This window comes from Chinchilla lanigera, unplaced genomic scaffold (assembly GCF_000276665.1).
Source record: "Chinchilla lanigera isolate Chin_1 unplaced genomic scaffold, ChiLan1.0 scaffold00143, whole genome shotgun sequence".
NCBI lineage: Eukaryota > Metazoa > Chordata > Mammalia > Rodentia > Chinchillidae > Chinchilla > Chinchilla lanigera.
Window position 1 is genome coordinate 2,976,314 of NW_004955544.1, and position 24,270 is coordinate 3,000,583.

A 24,270-nucleotide genomic window follows, 5' to 3' on the forward strand; every position below is an offset into this window, starting at 1 on the left:
GCAGCAGGCAGGACTGCAGGGACTCGAACAGTCTTTTGAAAATGGGTTGATATGACCTGAAATTTAACCAAATCTCTAGTCAATGAACTCCTCCAGATAATAATGCTTGGAACGCAAAGTAACTCTGGGGAACAATTACATACTTAAACTCCAATGGAGCACGGCAGGGGCATGACCACTAGATCCGTAACTGGTAGAAGAAAACAAACAGGATCCAATATGCAGAGTCTCTGGGGCTTCCTGGGTGCCCCAAAGGAAGTGCTGATGTCACTTCTGAGGTTGGGGTGAAGAGGAGAAGAGACTTGGGGAGGGCCAGGAAAAGTGCAAGAAGCGGGCAGCCGAGTGAGCAAAACAGAAGGGACGCTGTCTGAGACCGGATGAGGACATGCAGATGGAGGAGGAACTGGAATGTAGACAGCATGAGGGCAACAGGGATCACTGCCAAGAAGCCGCTGAAATGGAAACTTAACTTCTGTCAGCTCAGTACAACACAAGGATCACTGCAACTGGACATGCGAAGTCATCTGCATCTGAAAAGGGGGCTCTTGCACACCTCTCAAGTGTTTTTATTTCTTCTCCAGCAAGAGCATTTCTGCTGGCAGATCACACCTCTGCTTATGGCCTGGAGGCCGTGGTTTCAAGGAAGAATAGCATCCTGGAGCTAAGTCTGAGATTCACACTGAGCCTGGATCATAAGTGTTCAGGGCTCAGCAAACTGTTGTCCATGGGACAAATCAGACTGCCTGGTATTACAGACAAAGTTTCATTGGCACACAGTCATGCCCACTTGTTTACATGTTGTCTACGGCAGCTGTCATGTAACAGCAGAGATGAGGAATTACAACAAAGACAACATGGCCTAGAAAGTCTGAAATGCTTATCATCTGGCTTTTTACAGAAAAAATTTGTTGATGCCTGATCTATGCAGTAGATTGACTGCAAAAATGGCCCGTATCATCTACTCCATGCTGTATCTACAGCCTTGTCAATGTGATTTCGCAGCTCTTCTTCGTGAAGACATGGAATTCGGTTCTCTACTCCCGTAAGTCTCGGCTGGCCTGCAACATGTGGAATAAAAGGCAGCATGTTTATACTGAGCCTAGACCCCAAGAATTGATGCAGGTTCTGCTTGCTTTCTTGAACCTCTGCCCCCACCATGAGAAGCATCCTTGGCTACAATGGTGGAAGATGACAAATGGAGGTAAGTGGGGTCATCTCAGGGAGGCTCTCCTAGACTGTCTAGGCCTTGCTCACCACAGATTCATAAGTGAGTGCAGCCCAAAACAGCCACCTTTAGCCCAACCTATAGACTTGTGAGAACAATAAATGGCTAGTGTACAGCTGGGGGCATAACTCAGGAAAAAAGTGACCACTTAGCAAGTACAAGATGCTGGGCTCAATCCCCAGCCAAAAAAAATTATTGTTTGAAGTCATTGAGTTCTCTGAAGGAGTCGTGACGTGCAGCATCATAACAATAGGTCACAAATAACAGTTACTTGGGCTCAGAGGGAGAGGAAAGGAAAGACAAGTCCTGCCAGCTATGCTAAAGCAGACCACATCCAGGGGAAGAGCATTACAGCAGCTGCAGATGACAAAGCCACTAGCAGAGACAGAATAGAAAAGAATTTTTGCCCTAGTTCATGCTGGCTGTATCCTGCCCGACAAGATAACATTCTTCCTACACAAACATTATTTAACTACAAATGGACTTTCAATGACCCACAGGATACATATGTCTTTTATCCAATCACTTAAGGAAAGAAAGTATCCGTAGGTGGGGAACTCGGCACGAAGTCCCCCAGCCAGGATCAAAGTATTCAACAGGAGGTAGCCACAACAGACCGGGTCTCGTAAAATTCCCATCACCAGAGCCCAACAATGACAATCATGTGCCAAGGGTGACAGCAACAATGATCCAATATGTAACTTTGATGTTAAAAGCAACTCTGAGTGGGCTGGTCACCAGCATAATGGGTTCTAGAAAATGAAAGCAAGCAGGAAATCACACCAATCAAGATCAAAAGGACAGACTGAAAGTATAGTTAAGATTTGACTAGATATACCTGGGGCTACTCACAACATCTATGACCAAAAGGTCAGGCAGAAACCCACAGCCTGTGCTGTTCCCTCTACCTTAAATAGTTTTTCCCTCTTCTGTCACAAAAGTTCCTGTTCATCCTTCAACACCCTGCTCTGCCTCTCTGCATCTGTAAAACTGCATTAAGTTCCCCAGAGAGAGTTGGGACACCCTCCCTGGCCTTCTCAAGCACTTTACAAGAACTTACAATTATGTTCTGGCTACAAATACTTTCTCACTCTCCCAGCACCCTCTGCAGCCACGAACAACATACTCATTTCTGCACATCCATTGCTGGGCCTGGTATGGAGTCAGTGTTCAATAACAGGTTTTGAAGGGGCTGGGGATTTAGCTCAGCGGCAAAAGCGCCTGCCTGGCAAGCGCAAGGTCGTGAGTTCGGTTCCCGGTACCGGAGAAAAACCAAAACCAAAAAAAAAAAAGAATTTTAAAAAAAATAACAGGTTTTGAGTGTATTTCAATGTGTTTATATCTCTGAGTCACTGGGGCAACAGTGGCAAGGACCCCTTTCTACATGTTTTGCTTTTGCTTTTCAGGAAAAACTAGACTTCTGAGCTAAAGACTAGGAAAGCTATGTGCCACTCTTTCCTCACATGTGAAGTGGGTATGAAAACAGATTAGTCAGCCGGGTGTGCTGACACATGCCTATAATCTCAGCATTCTGGGAAGCTGAAGCAGGAAGATGGCAAGTTTGAACCCACCTTGGGCAACTTAGTGACTTAGCAAGATCCTGCCAAATAAAAAAAAATAAAAAGAGCTGTGGGTTTTAGCCCAGTGGGAAGGCCCTGGATTTATTCCCTATTACCACAAAAAAAAAAAAAAAAATTAAAAAAAGGAAAAAAGAAAATAGACTTGTGAAGATTGGGTGAGTGGATATAAGTAAAGTACTCTAAACTAGTGTTTTGTGCCTGTTCTTTTGACTCTAGAATTCTGTGTTCTGCCACCTCTTTTGAGAAGCATCTATGAAAAAAGATATAAATTCTTCCCCCTCTGCTCTGAAGGTTGAAGGGTTACCATTCTTTTCACCTGCAAAAAGACCAAACTATTTGCAAACCTGAGCCCATAACTGACTTTGTCTGTAGCCGGATGTGGAATCATGGGAAAGGGTCTCCTGACTGCCACGAGCCTCAGTCTTCTCATCCGTAGAATGAGAGTCCAAGGACCCTTCCCGCTCTGGAATTCCGTGACTGTGGCTGTTTAAAAAAAATGAGCTCAATGGCTGGAATGTGTGCTGTCAATCAGGAGAAGTGGGTCAAATGTTAGGCTTTCTTTGAGCACTAAGTCTGACTTCATCATGGTCTGTAATTCATCTTTCCAGAAAAAAGCAGAATCTGTTTCATTTTTCCAGAAAGAAGCAGAATCTGTTTGCACGTAGGGGCCCAGAAGTCCCAGGGTGGAATTCCTGGAGAGATTACGCAGGCTGAAGGAATTGGCAATAGGAGAGGTGCTAAGAGCACCTGCCATGTCAGCAGCCCTTCGTGTTTCTTATAGTGTCTCTGCCCTTTTGCCTTCCAAGACCACTGTACATGTCACTGTTACTGTGGCTATAAAATAAGAGGGGTAGGAGCTCTCTGTTGCAGATCCTGAAACACAATGGTGTAGACAGGAACAATTATCTTAGTTTTTCGTCTCCTGGTATTAGGCTTGAACTCGTCTTGGACACATCTGTCTCACCGAAAGTCTCTCAAAAGGCTGTGGTCAGACAAGGGCTGGAATCATCTGAAGGCTTCTTCACTCATACACCTGCACCTGGACTGGGAAAATCAACAACTGGGTACCCGAACAGCCAAGTTCCTGGACCTCCCTCTCCATGTGGCACCCCATGTGGCCTCTCTAAGCACGCCAACATTGGGTGGCAGGGCTTCTTACTTGGAGGTTAGAGGCTCCAAAGGAATTGTGTCCAGAAAGAGATCGGGCAGAAACCACATCACCTCAGACATCAGGCAGTCACCTTTTGTTACATGCTGTCCATTAGGGCAAGCACAAAAACACATCCAGGTCCCGCTGGGGAGAAAGTAGACTCCACCTCTGGGTGGGGGATAGCAGAGTTCTAAAAAGGCATCCAGAAACCAGATATACTGTTGCAAAAAATATAACTGAGCACTCAACTCCCAAAACATCTTGGCAAATACAGAGAAGTATCTAGAAGAAAATGAGGATTGTCTGCCATTATAAACTAGATAGTGAATTGCTATAACCTGCTGCTGTATTTTTTCATAGCTATATTTTGAAACAAACAACGAGTGTGACATGGCTAGTTCTTTAATACTGTGCCTTTTCCTTTTGCTCTTTGGGCATTTATTATGAGAGGCAACACTGCCTAGTGGTTAGAACCACAGACTCTGGAACACCACTGCCTGAGTTCAAATCTCAGCTGTGCTGCTTCCTGGCTGTGTGACTTGGGCAAGGTGCTGAAGCTTACTGTGTTTCAGTGTCCCAACTATAAAGTGGAGATCATAACAGCACCTGCCTCAGGATATTGTGATGCAGCCTGAAAGAGGCGACATTTGTAAAGCACTGCGCATGTGGCAAGTGACTGTGCTTCGTAAGTGTGGGTTAAAATTTGAAAAAAAATGTAGGTGTTTGATGAAAACAGGTTTTTTTCCCACCCTGCAGTTTGCTCATATTTACGTCCATCACCATCTGCAGCTGACAGGGGCACCCGATGGACCCCAGCTCCATTCGGGGAGATTCAGGTCATCCCACTGAGGTTTTGTGGGATCTTTTGTGGGCATCTCTTTACCAAAAATAAAAGAAGCCATTAAAATATGAATCTATGCCTGACATTTACAGCATCTTTTTAAAAAAGTTCCTCGAAGCATGTACACTGATTAGAGACTGTTTTCTTTCAGATCTGAAATACCACTATACAAAGTGGTAAAAACACTAAATGAGAGGTCTGCATGAATCCCATCTGCCTTTGTGACCTCCAATGCCCCTCTCCGAGCTTCACCACTCTCCACTTTCAAGCCTGCCCCCTGGAATGGGCTGTGTCTCTACAGTTCCCCCACGCCCTCCCCAGCACATGCCAGACATAGAAAGTTAGTAAGGACGTGGTCCTTCCATCCTCTTAGGGTCAAATGGCCCTTTTTTTCATTTATCAAAACTATTTATGTCTACCACAGATAATGTTCAGGCATGTGGGACTTCCCAGAAACTTCAGCGCTATCTTCACTGCCAGTTGTTTTCATCCATCATTACAGAGCAGAAAGTCCTCAATTATATACTGTTCAGTGTCAGCAAAATTAAAACAGTGGATAATCAAAAGCAACCAACGTATCTGCAACCATTATTGGCCTTAATACCTAGAAGTAAAGATCAAAAAGTGTAACCCCAAAGAGACTGATAAACATATAAGAAAAGATACCTGCAGGAAGTGATGGAATCTTTTATTTATTTATTTTATTTGAGGCAGCTAAGTAGTCCAGGCTGGCCTTGAACTCTGTATGTAGCCCAGGGTGGCAACAAACTCACTATCTCCGGCCTCAGCCTCCCAACGCCCAGCTACAATGGAGCCTTGCAGGTTAACGAGGAACCAGCTGCCCTTTCCGGGCAATGGCAACATGCAGAAGTAGATACCACAGAGATTGCCATTGTTCTCCCACCAGACCAAAGGAAAACAGCAGGGAAATGGGAGTGGAGTTGGACGTGATGACAGGGAAGGTCCAGGAAGCGAGTTATCTATGATCTGTCCTTTCGTCCTGTTTTTCTGAGAAATGCAGTTTTAGTAAACAAAAATAGCAAATCTAACATGCCCCTTCTAGCTGAATTCTAGAAACTACTCCGTGCTACTCAAATCATCTGGGTTTGATGAGACATCTCAGATGGAGGAGCTAGGCCTTCTCTCTGTCAGCTTTTGAGTTATTTACACATGAGAGAGCGGCGGAAAGTGTGGATAAGGTGGCCGCTGCCTTGGGACCTTTTCCCAATTGTTTTCTTCTCTTTTTTCTTTTTCTTTTTCCCAGTCCTGGGGAATCTAACCCAGAGTTTTATGCGTAATACCCACATGTTCTACCACTGAGCTGCATCCGCAGCCCTTTTTATTTTATTTTGAGACAGGGTCTCACGAAGCTGACCAGGTTGGCCAACTTGGGATCCTCCTGCCCAGCCTCCCAAGCACCACCATGCTTGGCTTAAGCATTTTGTTTTAAAGAACAATTCATGTACTTTACTATAAATGTCACCTTTTTGAAGGACACAATTTAGTGGTTTGGAAATAGTCACACACTTGTACAACTGTCCTCATTACCCAAGCCCAGAACATTTTCAATCCTCCTAAAGGTAACTCTGTGCCCACTACAGTCACTTCCCTCTCCAGTCCCCAGTAACCACTAATCTAGTTTCTATCCACGGATTTTCCTGTTCGGAATCATGTGATTTGTTGTCTTTTGTGTCTGGCTTTTTTCTCTTAGCATCATGGTGTTGGGATTGATTCACGTTGTAGCATGTGTCAGTGCTTCATTCTTTTTCAGTGCTGAATAACATTCCATTGTGTGACTATATCACATTTTGTTTGGGTGTATTTGGGGCTGTTATAAATAATCCTATTACAAACATTTGTGGAAGCCTTTGTGTGGACATATATTTTCATCACTCGAGTATATGCTCAGGAGTGGAACTGCTAGATCCGAAGGGAAGTCTATGTTTAACTTTCTAAGTAGCTGCCACATTGAAATCTTTTTCTTTTCCAGGTCAAGGAAGACCAAGTGACAGCTCCGAGCAGCCTCCTTCTGGACCTCCCAGCCCTCCCACTGCCGCTAATGGTAAACAACATCCTGACTGTCATACCATAGATTACTGTTGCTTGTTTCTGAGCTTTATGTAGATGAGATCTTGTGTCTGGCTTCTTGTGTTCCCTACTAGTTCATAAGGTCTGTCCCTGTTGTTGAGCATAATTACTGTTTGTTCATCCCCTCTGCCTTAGAACACGGGCTAGGAAACTCTGTTGAGGGCCAGAAAGTAAAGATTTGATGCTCTGTGTGCCATGTGGTTTCTGTTGGAACTACTCACTCCACCCTGCATTACCATTTGAGAGCAGCCAGAGCTCATATATGAATTAACGACGGGGGCTGCGTTTCAATAAAAACTGCTATTTATGGACACCGAAATTCGAATTTCATATAATCTTCAGGTTTCACAAGATATTATCCTTCTTTTGGGTTTTTTCAACCATATAAAAAATGTACAAACCATCCTTAGCTCACGAGCCGTATAAAAGCATGTGGTGAGCTGGAGCTGGCCCTGGAGACAGTGGACTTTGCCAACTCCTGTTCTGTGTTATTTGATGGTAGCAATAAGCCTTAATGTGCTTTTACGTTCTCCTGCAGATGGGCATTTGGACGGTTTCCCTTTTGGAGACATTACACAGTGTGCTGCCACCATCTTACCACCCCTCATGAAATGCTGTGGCCTTCCACCTGTCCTCTCCTCTGTCTGCCCAGCAGTGGCCAGGGGCCACCAGAACCTGACCAATTTTATGCCAGTATTCCTCTCCCAATCTCACTGTGCCATATTATTTGCCAACTTAACTAAACCCAAAATGAGTTGGACAAACAGACTAGAAAGACATAACTCACAGAGATTAAGTCTCCAGTGAGCAAGGAAGGTCGGCTGTCATGGGCTAAGTACCCACCTCAGCCTCAGCCGGTGTAGGCACGGGAGAAACTGCTACTAGACTCCTCGGGGCCTCCCAAGCTTTTTGGACAAATTGGCCACTTTTCTCCTTCCCATCATACTCACTGAAATGATAGGGCTTAGCAACTGGAAAATATTTTCAGTTTTGTGGGTCAAATAATCACTGGGGAAGCTACTGCATTCTGCACTTATAGCTCAAAGCAACTGCAGGCAGTATGTAAATGAAGGGATGTGGCTGGGCATCCATAAAACTTACAGAACAAGTAACAGACTAGATCTCATGTGCAGGACACAGGCTGCTGGCCCCCGCTTCATACCACTCACATTTATGGGGCATCTGCTACGGGCCAAGCCCCTTCAGAGGCGGCAGGAGTACTCAAACACCGACACCCCTCACTTACCAACAGAATCAGCCACAAATAAACTATTGTGATTCAGTGGGACAGGTACAAAGGTAAGTAACGATGACCATTCTTCCCAGAATTATTGAAGAGGCAATGAGATCTCAGAGTGCAACTAATTAATATCGCCAGCAACATTTCAACCTTGAAACTTGAGAAAATGAAGAGTAGTTCCTAACACACACATACACACACACACATTCTGAAGTTTCTGTGAGATCCTACAATCAGAAAAACTCTCCAAATAATTAAGTCTCATAAGGCATCCAGATTCCAAGTGTCTTGGCTCATGAATAAAAATACGATCACAGTGAATAAAAATATGATCATGAATAAAAATATCATCATAATAAAAATATGATCACAATATTCTCTGCATAGTCCAACTCTAACAAGGTATTCATAGCCTCTGTCACTAGAGGCTACTATAGTGCTTACAAAACACTATGAGCATCAGAGGACACAGCAGCAATTCTAAGGCCACACAGCTGGAAGAAGGGCTCTGAGAACATCAAGTTTAGAGACAGGCCTTGGTCAGTAAACGTAAATATGCAAAAAGCTTCACTTCTTACAGATATTCCTGAAACTTCAAGGACTAATCAGAAGCAGCCTTTAAGAGATTCTTTTCTTGTGCCCTTGTGGCTCACATGAGGGTCTGAGCTCAGGGACGGGTATCTGCTGGCTGCCAGTTCTTTTGGTGCGGGCAGCTCCTGTAAAGGCCATCAGGTTGGATGGCCCTGGTCTCAGAGTGTCACTGCATCATGTGGCCACCAGATGGAGCCTCCCAGAGTCCACTGTTTCAGCGCCTGCCGGTCCAGCAAGGCCATGCAAGGACTGCCTGGGCTTCTGTCCAGGCTTTGTTCCAACCTGAAACGCCTCCTCCCTAGCCTTTCCTGACTCACCTGTGATCCTCCCCTTGGCCTTTTGGCCTTCAGCTGTAGCTTCTGCCTCAGGTCACCAGAACTACATGCCTGCATAACCCACTGCTCCAGCTCTGCCCCAAGAAAACATGGACAGCCCAGGTCCCTCTGCAACCCATGGCAGTTTCTCTGTCACCTGCACTGGCTTCTCTTCTGTCCACTCTCTTTCTCACTCATGTGCATCCCAAATGATGCTTGCAATGGACGACTTTTAGACAGAGACTAGTGAGCAAAGGAATCCAGACTCATCAGAATACACTGCGTGATTCACTTATATAATGTTTGAAAAAAACAGGCCAAAGGAAACGACGATTATCGAGAATGCAGAATTCTGTGGTGTACTGACAGAGACAAACAGAAACACAAACACAACAGAAGTCAGGGGAGAACCAGGGGTAAGTGACAGATGGGGATAAAGGATGCCAACAATGGCAACTTCCTGTGCTTGACCTGGGCAGTAGGGTGGTGGCACAGGTATCCACTTTACAATACATTAAGCTACCCAGCAGCGTGTGGGGTAGTCCTGGAAGAGGTTGGAGGGCTGACGGAAAACGGTAAAAGAGGGCCGTGGGGTGGGAGGAGTTCCGAAGTGCCTGGGCTCTGCAGTGCCACGTGGATGTGTCATCAGCCCTGCGTGGCTGCCAACCGCCAGGCCAGCTGGTGCCCATCTCCATATTCTGCACTGCTCCCAGACAAAAGAAGTGAACCAGAGCTTACATGAAATGAGGACACCCCAGGCTGCTTTGACTCAAACCCTGGGTTTCTGTGCACACAATACGACATGCTTAAGCACTTCAGTCCAGTACAAATTGGTGGCTATCTGCAAATTATCCAACAGTATGCTGTTAATCTGCTGATGTAGGTAGACACAAGAAAATCATTCTGCCAAAAACGTTTGAGGCTGTAGCCAATATTTCTTTATCTGCCTATTCACACTGCTCAAACTGAGAGCAATGAGAGGCAATGAGGTCCTCATTTCCATTAAAAGTGGAAACTATAACAACCAGACCATCCCAGCAATCCCAGCACTGTTGGAGGCTGAGGCAGGAGGATCATAAATTTGAACCCATGTGCTCACTTCAGTAACACATATACAAATTTGAGCCTAGTCTAGACAACTTGATGACTGGGCTTGAGAGACTTTCTCTCAAAATAAAATTTAGGTTTTTTTTTTTATTTTTGAGGGTTTTCTCTGTGTGTGTGTGTGTGTGTGTGTGTGTGTGTGTTTGGTACTGGGGATTGAACTCAGGGCATGTGCGTGCTAGGCAAGCACTCTACCACTGAGCTACAGCAGCACACAGGACCTTCACACACACACACGCACACACACACACACACACACACCACACACACAAACTTTCCAATCTCCCAGCAAAAAAGGCCTGTACCTATGGTCTCATTGTACCTCCAGGCCCAGCAATGCCCCAGAGCAGATAATCGTGCTACATCCCAAGGAAGTTAGAGGGAAGCCTTAACCTCGAACTTTCCACCCACAGTTGTAACACTGCCACAGGACCACATGCACGTGAACAGCCCTGAACACATGGCTTTGTCTGTTGCTCCTACCCAATTTCTAGAATAGGGACTGTCTGATGCTGCCAATGCCCCACTCCTATCACTCTGCTGCTTTTGCAACAGTGTCTCTGTACCTGACATCCTTGTTTTGGGCTCCACAGAGGGTGGCTCAGCTCATGTGATACACTTGACATGTGCCATTCGGTCCAGGCATTAACCAACGGCTGTGAGAACTGCTGTAAGATTATGCCCACCTTGCCTTCGAATGGGATCACGGACAGGTCTGTGCTTTGTATCTGTGCAGACCTTACGCAGCAGGCCAGAAGCTGCCCTCCTTAGAAACGACTGCTTACAAGGTCAGATCCCGGCCAGGATCCAGGAACTTAGGTTTGGGGAGGGTCCCTACCATGCTCAGAGCCCTAAGAATAGCACACCATGCCTAAACTGTCCAAAAAACGTGACTTGAGTGGAGTGCCTGCTTTCCTTCTAGGAGTCTAAAATTGAGTTATATGCGAGGCAGACAGTGCCTATGTGGCCAATAAAAACCCGGGATGCTCAGTCTCTAACTAGTTTCTCTGATAGTCACATTTCGACTTACTCTGGGAGGAATAAAGGGTGTCCTGCGTGACCCCAAAGAGAAGATTCTTGGAAGCATGTGCCTGGTTTCCTTTAGACTTTGCCTCGTGTGGCTTTTCCCTTTGCTGATTTTGCTCTGTATCTTCCGCTGTCATAAATCATGGCTGTGCGAGCCCTCCTGGGAAATCACCAAACCCAGAGGTGAGCTTGGGGGCCCAGGCCTTGGGAAGCACCGTTTGCTAGAGCTTGCACAGTGCAGTTAGGCTCTGCTCACCCACCACACATGAGCTGTGCTGACAGCCGGCCTTCCTTGCCTGCTTCCCAGTCCCACTCTGCCCCCAGGAGTCCCTGCACCTCCTTCCAACCGCCTCACAGTGGAAACTATGCCTCAGGTCCCCTTCTAAGAGAACCCAAAGCAGACAGTATGTGGCATTGAACGTTCCTTCAACCAGTTACATCTTTGCCTAAGCAAAAGCCATGAGAGTGGTTTCTTATGATCCAAATGGGCAAAATTTTCATGACCAATGGCAATGAGTTATTATAAATGATACCAAAAGCATTATTCATAAAATAAAAATAAGTTGTACTAATGGGCAAAGCAAAAATTCCCCTCCATGTAAGAATTCTCAAAAACTTCCCAATACACTTCGTTGCTAGGAATCTATCATCAGTCCCCAATAAAGGCATCTGAGCCATGCTGAGGCCTCTGACACTTGAGGGACAATCTAAGCACCATAGTGTCTAGGGCTGGGGATTTAGCTCAGCGGCAAAAGCGCCTGCCTGGCAAGCACAAGGTCGTGAGTTCGGTTCCTGGTACCGGAGAAAAACCAAAAAAAAAAAAAAAAAAAAATGTAAGCACCACAGTGTCTTGTCACAAGCTTCCCAGAAGAAGCTTGTGGTCCTGTGGCAGTGTTACAGCTGATGGCTGATCACAGCCTAGGCCGTGATCTCAAGCCTGGTAGTGTGTCAGTGCCGCCAGGAAAGCAGAGACAACACAGAGACCCAGTGCCACCACCCACCACCTGCTGCTTGGACCACACTTGGAGAAGCAGCAGCCTAGTATAACCTTTTATTCCCTTCCTACTTCCAGCTCTATTTCTTTCCCCACATCCTTACCATTGTGCTTTAGTGACTAGTATTTGTCATGTCAATCTTATTCATAGGCTGGATCTTAGTGTAATCACTATGAACAAACTTGCTTACTCTTACTTGGCTGTGTGATCCTAAAAAGCTGAGGTCTGTTTCACTATCTCTATTCACTGTCCAGACCTTAAGGAAGGATTTGCCAAACCTTGCTATGTCAAAATAATAGCCACTAAAGCTACAAAGCTAGTCAGCCATATGTACTATCCCTAATCTACCAAGGGTGTTATTGATACTATATCCACCTTTAGATACAAAACTCTACCAAGCAGTCAGTTAAATGCTCTGGACACTCTGTACAGACATGCCCAAGAACCCACACAAGAAAATCAACATGTTGGGCTGGGGATATAGCTCAGCGGCACAAGAGCCTGCCTGGCAAGTGCAAGGTCCTGAGTCCGATTCCTGGTACAAAAAAAATCAACATGTTATCTGTGCACATAGAGAGCACTAAATGACTATGGAAACCCAACTGTAGCATGGGATGCGTAAAATGTGACTTGGAGACCTGTTCCATCATCCACCGGTTTTATAATTTCTAACAATGCAAGGCTGAAGGGCATAACTTACGTTTTCCTACTGGTTTTGTCTTTTTAATTTTTAATTCATCTTGATTTTTCTCTTATTAGTTTTTACCATGAACAACATTGGGCTGACAAAGACTGATATCCGTCTAATTGCGGCAAGCAAGCATCTTGGCTGGCAGCTGACCTCAGACATTTGACACAGAGTGGCTATAGCCCAGGCAATGACGTCTGAACGGTAATAGTGGCTAAAAGTGCCACAATCTGACAGTTACTTAAGTAGCCCAGCAGACAAACTCTCCTTTGCCAGTCTCATGCAAGTGGAAAGCTCCAGAAGGAAGTTGGTTTAAAAATCCCCTCAAGGTGGCAGGGATGTAGCTCAGTAGCAGAGCGTTTGTTGAACATGCACAAAGCTCTGGATTTGATCCCCAACACTACAAAAATGAATCACTTTAAACTCTCTCAAGTTGCTTTGAAATGCATTTTTAACCAAAACATTCACCGTAGGAAGTCTTTTCCACAGGAAGATTTAAATTATAATCTCACAGGCTCAAGAAGCTTAAGGAATTGCAAGCACACACACACACACACACACACACACACACAAACCAATAAAGAAAACAACACCAAGAATATAAAAATCAAGCTGTTAAAACCAGTAAAAATAGGGGGGTATATGAAAAGCAGTGTGAGAAAAAGGATGCATTATATGCAGAGAAAACCACAGAGTATACAGTTAGGAGGACGGACGATGTACTCTCTGCACAGATCAACCTGAGTGACTCAGTGATGGAGGGGACTGCAAGTGGCCATGAGGTCACCAAGTAGGATATCACCATCCGGGAGAAGCTTTTCTGCCTCACCCGGAACCCTAGCAATGTCAAATTCATTTGAGATCACTGATTCTCACTTTTAAAATGCAGGCATCTTTAAGGTACTGAGGGGGCTGTGATTCATCCACCCCTTCCAGCTAACTCTTCAAACCACGAGCTGAGCTCCCTGGAAAGAAGTCTGAGGTGTTGACTGTGACCGGACCCCTCTGGTGTCCATCCAGCAAGGGGCTAAAGGCCACAGAACCAAAGACAGTCTCAAACAGGGAGGCTGGGAATGAAACACGTGCACAAAGCCCAGGCAATTTAAACTTGACTTGTTCCAAAACCTTGCGTACAGGCTGCAGGCAGAATGCAGAGATGGTTGCTGCCTTTTTCCTCCTCCTCCTTCTTCTCTGGCCCACCTTCCTGCCCCCAGCACTCCTTGGGTCCGTTCCACTACCAGTCAGGTGAGCTGGTGTGGGCAGGGCAGGCTTCCTACAACCCCAGGCCCATGCAGCTATATAGAAAGCCAGCCTGCCTGCTGGGAAGGAGGGGAGGCCAACCTCATGTGGCCTCGGGTGACACAATCAACTCAGTGTTCTCACATCCTCACCCAGAGTGGCATGAGGTCTGTGTTGCCAGTGCCAAGAGCCAACAATTTCGAATGTCTCCAGAGACTCCTTCCAATAATAATAATAATAACAATAAATACTTAGTACAGGGCCCACAGTGTGCCAGGTGCTATTCTAAGCACTCTGCGTGTGTTCACTGGGCCCCTGACACCATATGAGGTCAGTATTGTCACGCTTAGGCCCATGTTACAGATGAGCAAACAGAAGCAGACAGACAGTCTTACAGACAGTAGTGGGATGCTGGACTGAGCCCAAATGCAAGGGTCTTCCTCCACCCTAGCCTGGCAGGCCTCTGTCACCTTAGGACCCCAGAGCTTCCTGTTTCTATTGAGAGGGCACTGGGCTCCACACTCCTCCCACGCTTGTCAAAGACAAGTGAGTGGTTCACCTCTAACCTCCCAAGGGAATGAAGGCTCACACGCCCGTTAAAATACAACCCTGCTATGTTTATTTTCCAAAGCTGTGGTAATGAAGCACCACAGACTGGGTGGCTCAGATGACAGAAACTTACTGTCATACAGTTCTTGAGGCTGGAAGTTGGAGATCAAGGTGCCACAGGGTTGTTCGCTTCTGAGACCTCTGATGGAAGCATTCTTCCTCTTTCCTTCGTTTTTAGATACCATCTTCTCTCTGTGTCATCCCTCTGTGTGTGTCTATGTCCAGATGCCCTCTTCATGTGAGAACACTGCTGATAATGGATTTGAAACCACTCTAAAGACCTTCTTTCAACTTGATTATTTCTAGAAAAACCCTAACTCTGACTAAGGTCATTTTCGGAAGTACTAAGGGTTACAATTTCAACCTATGAATTTGGAGGGGCACAAAGTTTAACCCATAAATGCTGCAAAGGTCATGCTAGAGAGAAAGATTATCCCATATCTGTCTCCTTGGACCACCCAGACTAGCCTTCTGGTGACCACTTTTTCTGAGTTCCTTCTCCACCTGAAGGATCTATTTTCTGCTTACCTGTGGTATACTCCCTCATAGATAAAAACACTGAAGGAGACACTCATAACTAGCAAGTTTGGAAGGCTACGTGCCGAGAAGCATGGAACACAACTTTTATGGGCTCTTCCTGTGTCCACAGGCTGGCTACTGAAGCAAACAAGGCCTCTGTGGCTGAGTGATAGCTGACATTTCAGTCATTTTGCGTGTTTGGGAGGAAGGGGTGCTGGTAAAAGTTATGACTAACCTAAGAGGAAAAATAACTCATTGTGGCCGGGCTTCCTGTATCCTGACCACAAACCCCTGTTAGTCCAACCAGCGCCTCCAAGGGTCACACTGCATGAGGAAAAATAAGTGTCACACTTGGCCAAATGAACCCAAAAGGGTAGAAACTGGGAACCAAGAAGCAAGCACTAACACACTGTGAGGGATGAGTCAGCAGGTATCCACAGCCAGGCCACATGCAACAGGCTACAGGCTACCAGGAAACTGCCCCAGGGAACAGGCAAACTGGGCCTCTGGGCGCTGCATTCAGTCAGCCAATCCCCAACCCGACTCTAGCATCTGAGGTGCAGATCTTCAGCATCTGAGGAGACAGACAAAACACCATCCTCAGACGGAGACACCCACCATGTGTCCTTTTCTTCTCTACTCTTGCTCTGGTGGCTGTACTGTCCCATGTATGAATCCTAGAGCCTGAACCCAGCCATCCAGGACTCCCCTATTTTGTAGCTTTAGGAGGAGTTAAAGTCACCTCTTCTGCGAAAGGATCTGGTCTCAAGCTGAGCACAGTGGTATGCACCACTTTTAATCCCAGCACTCAGGCAATTGAGGCAGGAGGACTTTGAGTTCAAGCCCAGCCTGGATTACATAGCAAGACATTGTCTCAAAACAAAACAAAACAAAACAACACAAATTTAGGTTCAATTCACCCAGGAGTCAGGCACCTTACCCTCAAGAACTGCTGCCCATCCTTTGCCTCCTCATCTTTCACTCAATAGCATAACCTAGCAAACAGTTAGTCTTTTTCTCTAACTCCAGTGACAGTTCTTCAAGGGCATGCAGCTTGTCCATTTGATTCCACCTCCTATCCTACCACTTGGGTTTATCATTGTCACAATTGTGGGCAGTTTGTGCCCAGAGGACACTTGACAATGACTAGAGACATTTCTGGCTGTCACAATTGGAGGACTTGCTATGTGAGTGGAGAGCAGGGGTGCTACTAAACACCTTACAGTACAGAGGACAGTCCCCACCAAAGAATCAGCCAACCCCAAAGAGCCACAGTTTCAAGGATGAGAAACTCTAGTCTAGACACATAGCAGGGACCCAAGGAATATTTGCTACATGAAAAAGAAATGAATGAATGAATGAATGAACGAATGAATGAATATTGAGGCTTGTATCTTATGGAAATGCCTTTATAGGCCACATAATGTTGATGGCCTTTTCTCAGACATTAACGTATCACTTATTTCCCCATTCAACCAATATTTAATGATCACAAGAATGCACATGGTTCCTGCCCCCACAGAGTGCAGAGTGGGGAAAAATGTTCTGTACATCAAGACTCCTTGGTTGTTCCACAGCTCTGTCCAGATCACTCACATGACCTTGGGCAAAGTCACTGGATTTCTCTGGCCATCTCTGCCTCATGTGTAAAATATAAGGGCTGCTTTCATTTATTTTTTTAATGTTTTTCTTCTGGTACCAGGAATCAAACTCATGACCTTGCACTTGCCAGGCAGGCGTTGTGCCGCTGAGCTAAATCCCCAGCCCCAGGGCTGCTTTCATTTTGAAACTTACTTCCACAATCTAAATCTGTTCACCCTAGAGGATCTCTTCCTCTTTCCAAGACTTTGCATTCACATAACACCATTGTTATTGATTACAAATCACTGACTATTGCACATGTCCATCAATCAAGGACTGATTAAATAAATTACCATTTTGTCCACACCATGGGAAACACTCACAGTGTGCTGCTAGTGGAGTAGTAGTATGAGAAGAGGGTGTATCAAGTGCTCCCATTGCCTCTCCAAAAGTGCTATTTACAAGAAAGTGGAAGGAATTACTGTTTCACAAAACAACATGGATGAATCTCAAAATCACGTGGAGTGAAAGCAGCCAGATATAAAAGTGTACATATTGTATAATTTCTTTCACATGAAATTCAAGTAGAGTCAAAACCTAGGCTCACAGGAAGCACAGCAATGGTTGCCTCTTCCCAGAGAGTTTGATTAAAGTGGAGCAAGATAGGACCTTGTGGGTTACTACTACTATTCCATCTTGATCTGTCAAAAACAGCTGAAGTAAGACTCATACATTTTATTCAGTGCAAATTAGATCACCAGAAAGAAAAAAAGGGGAAAGAAAAAAGAGGAAAGTGATATACACATTATAGAAACAGATTTGCACAGATATTTTGTGAAATTATGTATAAGAAAGTTACTGATGGTTGCCTTAGGAAAGAGAGGGGTCAGGGGCCAGGAATGAAAGGAGACTGTTCTTTGAATAACCTTGAAATTTTCACTGTGTGCATGTATTACTATTTGAACAAAAAACAATTCATTAAAAATACTTAATCACTGTGTGAAAAAAATGCCTGCTCATAGAAAGAAGTTTCTGTCCAGCCGTACCTGGTAACGACGTGGTGAAGCACAGGACTGATAGCAAGAGTTTCCCACAGCCAATATACCGAATTTCTCTGAGGAGGGAGTGCCAGAGGTGGGAGAGGGGTTCTTCCCACAGCCCACCACCATCAGTTGTGGGAGAGGGGACACATAGCCACTACAGCCCCCTCTGGTTTGGCAAGGCTGAGGGGTGGGGAAGGGATGGGGTGGGAAAGTAAGGACCTCTGGGGTAGCAAAGAGGAGGGTCTCAAGCCTATGTGCTCAGGGGCACCTGCAGCACAGGTTTAAAATGCTCCCCTGAGCCTCACCCCAGATCTACTCTATCAGAATCCCCCATCTAAGAGCCTATATTTCTTTAACATTTTCTTATGAATATTTTCAAATACACAAAACTTTGTGCAAAAGAATCCAATAAATGATACCAGATTCAGCAATTGTTCCTATTTGGCTATATTTGCCTCATCTCATTCTCTCTATTTATTTAACTGAACTATTAACAGTAAATTATTGATCTAGAGCAATGATTTTCAAACTATGGTCTGGGGACTCCTTGGGGTGCTAAGACACTTTAAGAAGATTCGTAGTATCAGAAATATTTTCTATAATAACCTTAAGCCATTACATGGCTTTTTCTAAACCTTTCTCTCATTAATGGACAGTAGAATTTTCCAGAGGTTACATGACATGTGATATTACAACAGACCAAATGTAGAAGCAGCTGTGAAATTAAGCATAATTTATCTGTGTTCCATTCAGCCATACATAAGAATGTTCAAGAAATGTTTAAAAAAAGAATTAAGAAAAATAAACTTTTACTATCATGACATTTTATCTCTAAATACCTCAATGTGCATCTCGAAACAATATGGCTCTTCTCCATATACACATGCATTAGCCACCTATTGCTGTGTAACAAATAGCCCCCAAATACTGCAGCAGGAAACAAACATGTCCTATTTCACTGTTCCAGTGGCAGGAATCTGAGAGTGGCTAAGATTAGGCATTGGCTCAAGGGCTGTCAAGGACTTCAGTCACCTCAGGGCTCGCCTGGGGCTGAGATCTGCGTCTAACATACTCATGCAGGTTTCAGTCCCTTGAAGCTGCAGAGGGATAGGAATCTCAGGTCCTTGCCACACCTCTAGAGCTCCTCTCCACATGGTAGTTTTCCCCTTTTGTGTGAGTGATCAAGAGAAAGAAAGGATGCCCAAGGGGGACACCGTAGCCCATTTGCATCCTCATCTCAGAGCTTTATTCCTCCACTTAGCCACATCTTATGCCTGCAAATTGAATCACTGCACTGTGAATTGAGGATTAATAATAGGAGCTGCTTCCCACAGCCAACACAGTTTACTGAGGAGGGAGGTGGCCGAGGTGGGAGAGAGGCTGCCACATTTCAGACAAGGACAGAGGGGAAGAGCACATCATGGTCCCGGCCCTGGGAGTCAAGGAAATATTTTGGCCCTTTTAACATTCCCTCTCCCCCATGCCTGGTAAAAATGGCACATACCTTGCAATGCCACTGCTATCACAGCTTCATGTCTCCTCAGATCTTCCCAGCTTGCAGACCTTCTACTTTCCATATGGTCCACCCAAAAAGCAAGGGAAGCAAGGCCAACAAAGACAGCTGGACCCATGTTATACATTTGGCAACTGCTCTGAGAAATAAAATGAGGCAGTCCCAGGGGATCTTGTAAGTTCAAAAATCAGACCTTTAGACTCATGTCCTGTTCTGAGGCTTCAATGGGCCATTTTTACCACCTGAGTATCAGGTGGTGATTCTATGGGCAGTCTGTGTTTGTCTCCCAGCTGTGTGGACACTGTCACCATCCCGCTTTGCTACATTTGACAGTAAGGCAGTATATCACATTTCATCATTAGAACACCTCTGAGCACAGACTGTTATTCCCACTCTTGCAGAAGAGGAAATTGCCTCTCAGATGCAGGTCTGTCCCAGACTGAGACTGCGCATACACAGGACACACTCAAGACTGCTGGGCATAAGTGTTTGACAGGTTTCAGCACATGGTTTTTTTTTTTTTTTTCACTTTCTCCAACACTTACCTCTCTGCCAGGCTGGTGCCCTTGGTACAAATGGCATACAAAAGCCCCCTCTGATTTTGACAGAAGCTGATTGTGAAAATCTTTGACATAAAAAGGCTTTCACACTGTATTTGCCAATATGTATATGACATTATGAAAAGGAATCAGATTTTTTAACCAAGGACTCCACATTGAGCAAATCATTGGAAAGTGAATTCTAGAATATTGGAGCCAGAAGAGCATGTAAAGATCATCTAAGGGCTGGAGTGAAGGTGGTGATAGCATACTTGCCTGGGTTCTAACCCAAGCACTGCAAAAAAAAGGAGAAGGAGGAGGAAGAGGAGGAGGAGGAGGCGGAAGAAGAAGAGAAGGCGGAGGAGGAAGAGGCACAGGAGGGGGAAATGGAGGATGGTAAGGAAAAGAAGAACACCTAAATCAGTGGCTCTCAACCTGGGAGCACTGGAGTCCTCATGGCACTTGTGGCAATTTCTGGTGACATTTTGGGTTGTCACAACTGAGAGAAGGGGCTTGGTACTGGCATGTAGTAGGCAGAGACCACAGATGCTGCTAAACATCCTACAATGTACAGGACAGCCCCCACGACAAACAGTAGTCCAGTCCCAAATGCCAACTATTCCAAAGTTGAGAAAATAAATCCTTTGTTACTTTGAGGATGAGAAAGCTGAGGCCTAATGACACAAAGCAGCTTATCCAAGTTTACATAGCCACAAGGCCAGAATCTAGGTCTCTGTTATGTCTGCCTCTGTCATCTGCTTTGCTCTGTCTAGAATTGGGCCAGGGGAGAAGCGGGTGGGGCTGGGGAATTGTCATTTTTTTTTATGCTGGGGATGGAACCCAGGATCTTGTGGATCCTAAGCATGCACTCCACCACAGAGCTACATCCCCAACTGCTTTTCATCTTTGCAGCCAACCTGAACCAAAGAAAGGAAACTGCAAGAAATAAATGACTGAAGCACTGCAACAATACATCAAGGCAGCCTAAACTGAAAGAAATGCCTTCTTCATGGTCAACGAAAACAGCACTGTTTTACTACCTCCCTTAAAGGGCCTGCTGGGTCAAACCTTCATGGTGTGAGTTTCAATACAGTTTACTGATGCCTCAGCTTCCAGGGGGGGTCGAGTTTTCAGGAAAGAATGGCACATTCACCTTGTAAGGTGCCCACACATGTCCTGGCTACAGACCAGGAGCAAGGAATGTGAACAGGGTCGGCAAGATTCTATCAACTCCCTCCTCCCCTAGACACAAACATACTGCCATGCTGGAACTGAAGAACCACCTGACTTCCTCCATCTGCACCTGAGTCATCAGGCCCCTGCTTGAACAAGCTAATTATTCAGCAAGGAAATTAAGAACTCTGGAGATTCTTAGGGTTTGGTGTTATCTCCACCCCCCACCCTGCTAAAGGCCATTTTGTTCTTAGAGATTTAGCAGTCTCTTACACTGGCATATTATCTTTGTATGCTGCATTTTATTTCATTTTATTCGATTCTGTTATTTTAAAATCTACTGAAAATACCTAGAAGAAAAATACATTTAAATGCTGGAACCCTGCAAAATTATTTACAAAGCACCTCTGGCCCTTTAATTGCTAACCAAGAAGTTGCCAACCCCCAGCAAGCTTTTGCCTTGAAAGAAATCAGGCTAACGACTGAGAAAAAACCCATGTAAGGAGAATCCATAGTATGTTATTTAAGAAGCACAATGACAGAGGGGAAACAACGGCTGGTGGTTATTTCTCTCTCTCAGTGTGGTCATTCCAGATTTTTTTTTCCCTTTCTGAGGGAAAAAAGTCTTTCTAGCTGGCCCCAGCCCACTCTGCGAGGTGGATCCGCCAAGACCCAAGTCACGCGTGGACTTGCACCAGGCCACTCCCCGACTGGTGCAGCAGCAGCAGCAGCAGCAGGCGGGCAGCTGTGAGCAGCAGGCACCACCACAGCCAGAGGTTCCACATTCCGTTTGGTGGGGCGCTGCAGGGCTCAGGCCTACTGACCGCACTGGGGCTCCACCTGCAGCGCACCCGCCGCTGGGGAGGTCTGGGAGGGCGTCTGGGCGCCGCGGGCCCCTTACCTGCAGTGCCGCATCGCGCAGCTCGGCCGCCCACCTGGACAGCATCCTAGAGCATCCTTTCTTCGGCGCGATGGCTGCGAGCGCTGTGACGTCACCGGGAGGCGGGCTCCACGCTCCCACGTGACGCCTTGGGAGAGAGACGGGAGGGCGGTGGAGGGGAAAGACCCTGGGCTTCTCAGAAGGTGAGCAGCTAGTGGCCGGAAACCTCGCTCTGACCTCCCTTCAGGGAGTTTTGCTTGATGTGTTCAGCGTTCCCGGCCTTTCACGAAGAATTATGGGAAACAAACAGCACACAGAAGGAGAAATCCAAATTATTACAGGCTCCAAGCATGTAATAGGATTTCAAAAGAGCTAGCAATAAGGGGATTATAGAGAAAGGAAATACAATATAGTGTTTTATTGTAAAACTAGTATTCATCAAATACAATAGAGAACTACACTTAGTGCAAATCAAAATGACACTTAAAATATAGCACACATGGGCATACCTTGCATAGAGATTCATTGTTTCCAGTTGTATGTCAAATATTACATGGAACACTTTAATCCTAAACAATTCATTATGAAATATCATACTAACTACACTGATAAATACTGCTTTAATTACTCTCAATAGCTGCATTCCAGTATTAATTTGTATTTACCAAACTAAAAAATAGTGACACCATATCCATACTACTTACTTCAATATTTAATTATTTAAAATAAAGCACTATTACATGAGCAAAATTGTACCTGGATCTGTACTTATTATCTTACATCTTCTGGTAAAGCATTTAATCTTTAAGGCATGAAAGACCCAATTCACAGTAACTCTTTATTTCACATTTTTAAATTTTTGTCACATTCTGAAGTGAGTTATTTTACTATCAAAAAAGCTGTACAATGTCAATATTTCTCATTTACAACTGAAACAGCTTTGCCTACAAAGCCTTAGAAAATTCCAGCTGTGAGAATTTCATAAATTTGACATAGTATATTTCAAACTGAAGTGCAGCAATATCAACTTTCCTTTACCATACCACATATATGGTTTTGAAAAGTAAAAGTACAAAAGCAGAAACTTTTTATTTGTATTCCAGTATCATCTAGACTAATTTACTTCCACTGGACTTTAAATCACTATTTTATCATTTTCTTTGCTCACACCCCTGCAAGGATTGTGAAATAGATAGTTTTCCAAGCAGGCTGGAGTTGAGTTTACTTGCTATTTATTCCAGCAGCTTTCTTGTCCTATATTTAACCCTGGCCCTTTTACTACCATCCCTCTAGATTAACCAAATTTCTGTTCAGAAAGTCAGTCTCTAATTTGGGGATAAATAGAGCCCTTGCCTCTCAAAGATATCTATTATTTTCTAGACCAGATTTTTTAAATCGACGAAGTGGCAGTAGCTTTCTAGGTCACTCCTGTCAGGTTTATTTTTTTGAACGATAAACAACTTACCTTTCGCTGTCAGATTCCTGAGATAGCGCGTTAAAATGCTACCGCGACCCCCCACTTCTTTGGGTTGAGGGTCTGATGCGGGCGGAAACCAACAAGTTCATTTTCCTGCCAGAGGCAAATGTCGATTTCAGTCTCAGGCGCCCAGAGGCCCAGGAGGCAGGCTGGGAACGTCACGTGTTTGGCCCAGCCACTCAGCCCAGCCCAGACCGCCCGGTCACCTCTTGGCTCCGGAGTCCCGTGGTGCCAATGTCCTTAACCTCCTATCCTAGGTGCAATCCCGTCTGGAGAGAACCCAGCGTCCCCTATACAAGTCGCCCCGCCCTCAGAGGCTGGGCTGCTACGGACTACGAGGACAAGAGTTCTCTGAGTCAGTGGAAGGTGAGGGTGTGTAACATAGCCCCTGCTGCCAGAGGAGGACCCTAGGAGAGTAAGAACAGCTTAGCTCTAGATCCGCTTGGCTGACATGACTAAATACAGTACTTTCATCAGAGGACAGGCTCCCCCCCCCAAAAAAAAATAGGCTACTTTCACCTTCTCTTTTTCCAAGTGATTGATCAATTGGAAAAAAAATTAAAAATTAAATTACAATAAAAGACAGTTTTTAAAAGGCCTAAAGTTGGGCCACGCAGTTTTCTACACAAAGAAATAACTCTTCCAACAACCTCCACCCTCACTCATCAAATTTTCAATTTGGTAATGGTTAAAAACAAAAACAAAACCCGGTACCACCCATGGAATGTAAATTGAATTATCTGCTTCGAGAGCCAGTAAGCAATTCCTAGCAAAAGCTTTATAAAATATGCATAATTTGACCAATTATTTTGGGTCTATAACAGCTGTGCATATTTGCTGCAGCTATTCAGGTCC

The 24,270-nt window shown here is 45.1% G+C and overlaps 1 protein-coding gene and 1 long non-coding RNA gene across 2 annotated transcripts in view; one reads left to right on the top strand and one right to left on the bottom strand.

Annotated features, from left to right (window-relative positions):
• Clcn4 (chloride channel, voltage-sensitive 4) overlaps window positions 1–23,666 on the bottom strand; it is a 77,642-nt gene extending 53,976 nt beyond the window's left edge. Inside the window, exons 1-2 of the mRNA XM_005411399.2 lie at window positions 23,404–23,666; window positions 21,960–22,218 (exon numbers count right to left, since the gene is read on the bottom strand). The gene's annotated coding sequence lies outside the window, so the exon portion shown is untranslated. The remainder of the gene's footprint in view (window positions 1–21,959; window positions 22,219–23,403) is intronic.
• Window positions 467–20,829, top strand: LOC106147334. Its single transcript, XR_001232178.1, has 3 exons — window positions 467–1,201; window positions 6,787–6,858; window positions 20,798–20,829. It is a non-coding gene; the product is annotated as an uncharacterized LOC106147334 (long non-coding RNA).
• Window positions 23,667–24,270: the final 604 nt, after the last annotated feature.